This window comes from Musa acuminata, chromosome BXJ3-3 (assembly GCF_036884655.1).
Source record: "Musa acuminata AAA Group cultivar baxijiao chromosome BXJ3-3, Cavendish_Baxijiao_AAA, whole genome shotgun sequence".
NCBI lineage: Eukaryota > Viridiplantae > Streptophyta > Magnoliopsida > Zingiberales > Musaceae > Musa > Musa acuminata.
In genome coordinates, this window is record NC_088351.1 from 31,420,883 (window position 1) to 31,427,785 (window position 6,903).

Here is a 6,903-nt window from a genome sequence, read left to right on the forward strand (position 1 = left end):
TGAGTGCTTCACCTGCTTGGCTCTACTCAGCAATGGAGGTACCTAACAAAGCTTGAAGAGTCGGTGATACCATCAGGGTTGCAAATGTGGCCAGTAGGGGATCATTTTGGTGGCTCTTGTAAATGAATAGAATGATCAGAGTAACAATTGAAGAGATCTCTTGACTTAGAAGAAGAAGACTAATGTGGCATTGTCGTTATGGGAGCAATGAGGAAGAAAGGTATGTCATATCCTACTTATCTCTGTTCACTCTCTATCTAAAGATTGGATCCAATGTGTTAGAGGGCCTCAACTGCCTCCACTTTGATTTGGTGCATTTTTCCTTTGTGTTCTTTCAGCTCCAATAAAAAAAAAGGGGGTTTGTCAACGGTGATGAAACACAGGACTCATCACAATCATTTGAAGAAAGTTGCATCTATTTGAAGCCTAATCTGCTTCATCCTTTCCGTCCATTATTGAGAATCACAAGCTTGCAATTTAGTATTATCAATTCAGATGTTGGTCACAATACCACACACAACATAACTGTAAACTAGAACATAATTCATAGCAATAGACTGAATTACCTACCAACCTGTGTATGGAACTTTTCTCTTACTCCAGTCAACAGCATTGTAGTTGTTAAGTAATAAGAATGCACCACACTGATGCATGTAACTCGAGACTGATTCTATATCTCATCTATCAAGACTTCCACTTTGTTTCAGATGATTGATTTCTTCTTAGGCAAAAGAGAAGCAGAATTTTTGTGCTTATGAGTGTTTTGCATTATGCACGTTTCCTTTTGCATTGCTGAAAATAAACTTGGGTATGGTAGGTGATTAATGGGTATCTGTGTTTCCTTGACATTAACATGGATCATGAAGGGAGAAATCATTTCAGTTTCGTCATCTTAGGTATATTCAGAAGAACAAATCAGAAAACTACTTCTTTGTCTAGTACAGCTACATCAGATATTTGACAGGCTCACAGGTCTGCATCTTAGTTCTACAGTAATTCCACAACACATGATCTGTATGTTCCTCAATTTATATAGTTTCATTTCAATTTATATACTACATCAGGAATGTAGTATGAGTCGCAACCAACCTCTCGATCTGCATTTCCGCTCAAAAGTCTCGGACTTTCCATGGTCAGCTCTGTTGGGAATGATTGTGAGTTGCCACTCCAAAACCAGAAGACGTTAAATGGTCGAGACATGAGCAAGAAAGGTAAGTTACCTCAAAGCTCATTGATGTCTTTTTTCATCTTCGTCTTCTTCAGCAGCAGCAGCAAAAGCATCATCATCATCGACTAGGTTTGTCTCGAAGGTGCAGGAACGCTTGATGTAGTTTATATAATTGCCTCGGCCATCTTTGATGGAAAACGTTGGAAAGTGTTTGATCATGGGCCAGTCTGCGCCATTTTGGAGGCATCTGCGAAGGAGTTGGGTGGTTCCGTGTACGTCCAGTCTCTGTAGTGTAGTGAAACATACAGGGCAATCCGCCAACCACTATGGTAAATGATTGATGCAAGATCCAAATGTGCCCAACTTCAAGAGCTCTAGTGCAGGGAGATCAGTATCAATCTCCAGATCTGATTTACCACTTATACTCAGTTCTTTTAGAGAAGGGAAACCTCTGATGCACTTGAGAGCACACACATCGGTCAGATCCAATGTGGTTAAGCAGGTTGCCTGTCAGATCAGGCCTTCCGGTAGAGACTTCAATTTGGGGCAATTTTCGAGGACCAATTTGTCGAGGCGACGCATAGCAAAACCTTCCGCTACCTAATCCCACACTTGCATGTTAGTCATATTCTAGAGTTCCAGCTGCCTTAGTTTCGGAAATAACGAAGGAGGAGAAGGAGAAGAAGAAGAAGAAGAAGGGCGCTTTGAATTCTGTTCCCGTTCATGACCAGTAGCAGCAGCTTCACACCCAAAAAATTCCGGTCCGATGGTGGTCACTGCACGTGCACCTACTATGTGAAGAAACTCCAAACTGGGGAGCTTCCCTAGCGGTGGAAGCAGTGGCCAATGATCGCAGTTAATTAGTTCCAAGCGACTTATCTTTCGAAGAAGCGAACTGATGCTTGCAGACACCATCCAGCTGGGGTACCGGAGAAGGAAAAAATTCAGTAACGTGAGCGTAACAACAGATGATGGTGGATGAAGTGCCACATCCAACACCTTCACGAATCTTTCAATGTAAATGTAGATTCTTCGATTTTTGTTTACCGTTTAAGACGCTCGTATCTCTTCCCGGTTCAGCTTCCAGCCACGCCCTCTCCAACCTGTCAACGGAGAGGTCTCCGAGCTCCTGGAGGCCACATAATGCTTCCAATGGGCACATACCATTACCCGTGTTCACGATGAATCCTTGGAGTTCATTGAGGTGCTTCAACCTTTTTATTCCATATGGAAAGCTCTCCAGCCGTGTACCTCTACAATCGAGTGTCCTTAGATTGACTAGCCTAACTATACCCTGGGGGATATGTCTCAAATTGAAACATCCTTTGAGGATCAAAAACTATAAATTCGTCAGATTACATATGCTTTCTAGAAGCTCCGTTATACGGCTATGAGACACATTCAAATATCTCAAGTGTATCAAATTTCTGATGTAGTGTGGTAGGCTCTCGATTTTTGTGTGCATAAGATGGAGGACCCTTAGTCACACGAAGTTCTTCAAGTACTCATTAATATCCTCCGCATATTGTCTTATCACAGTGTATCTTCAAGTACTCATCAATACCCTTAGCAGCGAGATTTCCTCATCTGTTGTCTTATCACATCATGCCTATGAAAGATCATACTAACCCAAATTTTTCATGATGATTTGATGAACTTAATAACATTTTACCCATCATGTAGGTTTATAACGTCGACGAAAACCTAATGCAAACTTTATTATGTAATAAACATTGTCTATCTAACAAAAAAAAAAGATAAAAATGTTGAATAATTTGTTTGTAGAGCATGGATTGTTTGTCATATGATCGCTAAGATTGTTCTCATCTTTTTAATGGTCCTCCACTTTATTGATGTGGACAAAAGAACATAACTCAAATGTACGACCATTAATGAGAAGACTTAATGTACCATGTCTTGGTAAATATAGTCAAACAATCAGCACATCCGAGTGTTTGTTAGATTACTATCACGTGTCCCTCAAAAATATCAAGCATCCAACACCTAACTAGGAGATGAGGACAAAACTAGACCCCAGTTGTATGATCATTTATGGAAAGACTTGTCAACTATATATGGATGAACATTGCATTTACTCCTTTATCATATTTTTATTGAATGTCACTACAAAATGTAAAGCTTTCAACAAGCAAAGGGTAGGATATTTGTGAATTTTACTTTACCCTTTCTTAAACTTGGTGAAGTATTTAAGTGCTCCAAATGTTTTCTCAAATTCAACATTAATATTTTCTTGTTGTGGTTATCTTGAATATAATTAACATATGCATTTATTTGGCTTAAGAGGGGGTAGATTGATGCGAATATCCATTGTCATCTCAACATTAATGGTTATGAATACCTTTATTCAACCTAAAGAAAGGGACTTAGCTTTTAGTACGTTTTATTTTTTCTAAAAAAAATTGAAGCAATTGAGTAGACATGAACACATAAAACATCTTAAATAATTGTCATTCAAATAGTGGCTAAGAAAGCTAAGGGTTAGGATGCCATCAAATTACTATATGCATTCCTAAACTAATAATTATTTATTTGATAAATTAAAATATTAATTAATTATTTTTGTTGTTTTCGTTTGTGTTTGTGAGAAAATAATAAAATTTAAAAAAATGAATTATGCCTATGATGTTATGTTTTAAACCAGTTGAATACCTGGATTTGAATAAAATTTAATTCATGTTTATTATGAATTATGCCTATGATGTTAACATTAAAAGTCTATTGTTCGCCCCAAAGTCAATTGTCGACTATAAATGTTGAGATGATCCGATTTAATCTAGTCAATGTCGGTGCGGTTTGACATCGACTAGAGCAAGCTTGGGTCAGCTATAGTCTGTCTTGAGCAAGTAGGCACAATGTAAGTCAAACCCAGCATGGGCATGCCAAGTCTGACCTAAAGCAAGCGTTGTCAGGCACTCGAACCAATGTGGGCGGGCATAGGTGTCCGACCCAATACATGGGCCGTATTAATTCGGCTTCTTAAGGGCCGCACTGATCGGGTGAGTTTAAGCGATCGCTTTCCCAACATTGGATTAGCCCTACGCAGGTGACTCTAGCGAGCTCGACTTAATTGGTGATGTGACCCAATTGATCCGACCATTGGTTAGTGGGTCATCCCATGGTCCAACCAACTTGGGGAATTCACACTAGCCAAGCGTCCAACAGCCCGTTTGTGGCTCAGACAATAGCTCGAACACCTCAGCGGCCAAACAAAATCGTCATTCTCGGTTTAGCATCTCGATCCTATCTACAGCGAAAAGGAAGAAGAGACGACGATCCTAACGCGGAAAGAGGTGAAGATTACCTAGGAAGGAGTCGAGGCCGCGGTCGTCCTTCTCGTGGAACTCGCGGCGGGTGGCGTTGGTGTTGGGGGAGCGGGTGACGATGGCGACAGCTGCCACGGGTGGGCGGCTAGGGGAGATGAGAAGCTTCTCCAAGAGCTTGGACGCAGCAGTTCTCCTGGCGGCAAAGAGGGCGAGCATTGTTGCCGTGTGCAGCAAACGGAATCAAGGGAACGAAAAGGCGAGGTAGGGTTTAAATAGAGCAGTTGGGGCTGTGTCATAGTAGCTTCTAGAGAACGGGGAAGGTTCTAGAAGAACCCAATTGGAATCATAGCCAAATTGTTGGAAGTGCTTTCTTCTTGGATTATGTATTAATTACAAAGTATACATCGTATAGTATAATTCAGTTACATAATATAAATTGCATACTATATATTGTAGCTTATGGATTATGCATTACATTTCCTCTCTTTCTTCCTTTTATGAATATAAGAGCAACTATCCAAAACAAGAAAAAAACTTGAGAACATGAAAAACACTTTTACAAACAAATTGTTATTGATGATATATTGACTTGCATTATTAGTTGTTTATGATTGAGCCTAAACTTTAAACAAAAAAAGGTTAATTCAAAAAATCATAATCAAATAGGCCCAAAATAGTAGGATGCAAGTTAAAATGTATGGCATTGGGTTTTTAATAGCATTGGACCGATTTAGGTTCAATCTTCACCCCCAATTTCTTTTCATGAGTGGATTCTATGTTAATTAGCATGATAAAATATATTTCAATAGTTCTCTAAATATAAGCTTAGAATATTGGAAGGAAAGGTCTTACTAATCTGAGTTTATCATACTAATTTTTGTCAAAGGAAAGCATAATATAACCGTATTTATAGTTCGATAACATTTTTACAATTATAGATCATGACTAATTTTTTGATATATAACTTGACATAATGTAAATGATAAAATCCTCACATATATATTAACTTAAGATTTTGTGTCACCAAATAAGAAAAAATATACCAATGGTTGTCTCTTCATCAATATCTAATCTAGATTGTTGATTCTCATCATTAATCTCAACTTTAATCCTAATCATCCATGTTCAAACATTGCACTTAGTGGTCTGCTATGGAAAATTTGTAGTTAAAAGAACTCATGAGAGCTGTTGCCACCTTATTGAAGGATGCATCTCATCAAGTAGCTAATTAACATGCATTTTATTTCAGTAAAATTGTCAGGAAGATGTTAAAGACCTAAGTTTTGTGCAAAAACTCTCTTTTGTTTCTCACACATTGGATGTTGAAATATCATGACATAGTCGATCTCACATCAGGCAGCCATCATCAATTTGGAGTCACCTTCTTCCTGTTCTCTTAGACTTATCTGCTTAATCTTCCAACCTCTCCTGTCATCAACTTGTCACTCATCTAATATTAGTCATGCAAAGCTGAATGCTCCATCAACTTCTGCAATCAAGAATGGTCTAACTTTGTGTGTCAAATCAGTTTGAAAAATCTATTATATTTTGAATCTTTTCTGAAGATGACACACCAACTACTCCTTGGTCTTTGTTCATATCCACAATGGATCAAACATGGTTTTCACAATAATTATATATTCCCAGTCATTGTTTTCCTCTTTCAGGTGATAGAGGATCTATACATATTGGAGGCCATCTGTGTGTCAGTTTTGCTGATAAATGCTGCTTGTCATCAATCTGAGTAGATATAGTGCAATTAAAATGCATACTTTGTGTTGAGAACATGTGGTGAGGCCTATCTGATGCAGACAATATACTTAGAGCTGATCAATATCTTTGACTTATGCTACTTACCATTTAGCCTATTCTAATGAGAAGATTCAGATACACCAAAACACTAATAGTAACTACACTTCTGTTGAACGCTTCATATGAAATTGTCATGTTCAAGCTCAAATTAATAATATTATATCCATTGAGTCTGTATGAAACATTTCAATTATTTTTCCTAGTCTTGCGTGCTGCACCATCAAAGCTTTCATGGCCTGTAAAACTCTAAACACTGTTGATGGAGTTGACATGATGAATATCCAATGAACTGTGTGTCCTGTCACTTGAAATCCGCCAAACCCCATAAATGACATCCGAAAGATTGCAACAGTTGATTGGCCACTTGCATGCGGCCAAGACCATATTATTAACACAAATTGATGATAAGGTCTTCTTCAATGGACTTAGTGACCTGGAGATGGCTCTTGAACAATGAGAGTTCAGCTCTCTTCTCTCATACTGAAAGTAAAGTTAAACAGGGAAAGAAACAGTGCAGTTCTTGAAATGCTGCTCATCACACCATCAAACTTCTGTAGCTCTCCAACAACTTGGAGGGAGACATATATCAGATTAGCTTCAAGTGTAGCATCTGCAAATAGTAGACAATCGATCTCAATT

General features: G+C 38.4%; 1 long non-coding RNA gene across 1 annotated transcript; it reads right to left on the bottom strand.

The window, feature by feature from the left end:
- Window positions 1-899: 899 nt before the first annotated feature.
- Window positions 900-4,676, bottom strand: LOC135633045 (uncharacterized). Its single transcript, XR_010494882.1, has 2 exons — window positions 2,216-4,676; window positions 900-2,087 (listed from the first exon to the last, which is right to left on the bottom strand). It is a non-coding gene; the product is annotated as an uncharacterized LOC135633045 (long non-coding RNA).
- Between the last annotated feature and the right edge of the window lie 2,227 nt (window positions 4,677-6,903).